Here is a 1,466-nt window from a genome sequence, read left to right on the forward strand (position 1 = left end):
TTGCTTTAATTTTGCAGATGAAGGATCGTATGCAGCGGCAGGATGAAACTAATGACAGGATCCTCAGGGAGATTGGAGATCTCAAAAGACAAAAGAAAGCGGCAGAGGATCATTCCCCACTGATGCCAAAATCCTTGAGTTTTGAGACTCCAATGGTCACCTCTCAGCCATCAGGGATCCCAGACGTACAGATCACAGGGGAGACGAGAGGATTACATCTCAAGTCAGCAGCAATGACTCAGACATCGGGCTCGTATTTTCAGCCAGCAGGATCCTATCCTCAGTATGTGGGATCCTTCATGAATCCGGAAGCCTATCCGGGGGCACAGCAGTTTCAAGGATCCTACTTTATTCCAGGATCGTTCCAGGGCCAAGGATCCTCCTTTGTTCCAGGATCATCCCAGGTTCGAGGATCCTCCTTTGTTCCAGGATCATCCCAGGTTCAAGGATCCTCCTTCGTTCCAGGATCATCCCAGGTTCAAGGATCCTCCTTCGTTCCAGGATCATCCCAGATACCAGGATCCTTACAGATGCCAGGATCCCTAAAAAGTTTGCAAACAGGGAGTCTAGATGTCCATCAAGGGGACTTCATTCCAATGCAGACTATTGCTTCCACTGGTCCCTCCGTTGTTCCAGAATCCCAGCAATATGGATTCCCTAACTTGAACCCAATGGGAGGTAACACTTTAAATAATTATCCTACCACTAACCATGGATTCATGCAGGATACAGGTACCAATCATGTTATGGCCAGGGAACTACAGAAACTAAAGGACATGATCTCAAGTGTTCCAGGGGTAGTCAAGCCTATCCCAGAGATTGCAGATGGGAGCCACAAGGTATCTCGCTTTGCACCACCAATCTGTGATGCAGAGGTACCCAAAAGGTTCCATATCCCTACCATGAAGTTGTATGACGGCACAACGGATCCAGAGGAACATATAGCACAATACAGGGAAAGGATGGAAATCAATCCTATCCCAGAAAAGTTGAAGGAAGCATGCCTATGTAAAGGATTTGGATCACTCTAACTGGATCAGCTCTTAAATGGCTGCTAAGTCTTCCCCCTTACTCTATTACTTCATTTGCTAATTTAGTTAATTTATTCAATAACCAATTCTCTTGTAGTAGAAAATTTGAAAAATTAACTAGTGATTTGTACAGGATAACTCAAAATAATAATGAATCATTAAGGGATTATATAACTAAATTTAGTAAAGAATCCTTGGATATTCCCAACTTGGATATGGCTACGGCTGTTGAAGCCTTCAAAATGGGACTTCTTAAGGATTCATTATTCTATGATGATCTTGTTATGACACCTTGCAGGAATTTAGATGAAGTAAGAACTCGAGCACTCAGGTTTATCCGGCTAGAGGATGACAAGAGGATCCAGGAGAGACAAGTAGGATCCTCAAAACAAGATAAGCAAGGATCCTCCTTCAAAAACAACAAGTTCAAATCCT

Source organism: Helianthus annuus, chromosome 1 (assembly GCF_002127325.2).
Source record: "Helianthus annuus cultivar XRQ/B chromosome 1, HanXRQr2.0-SUNRISE, whole genome shotgun sequence".
Taxonomy (NCBI): domain Eukaryota; kingdom Viridiplantae; phylum Streptophyta; class Magnoliopsida; order Asterales; family Asteraceae; genus Helianthus; species Helianthus annuus.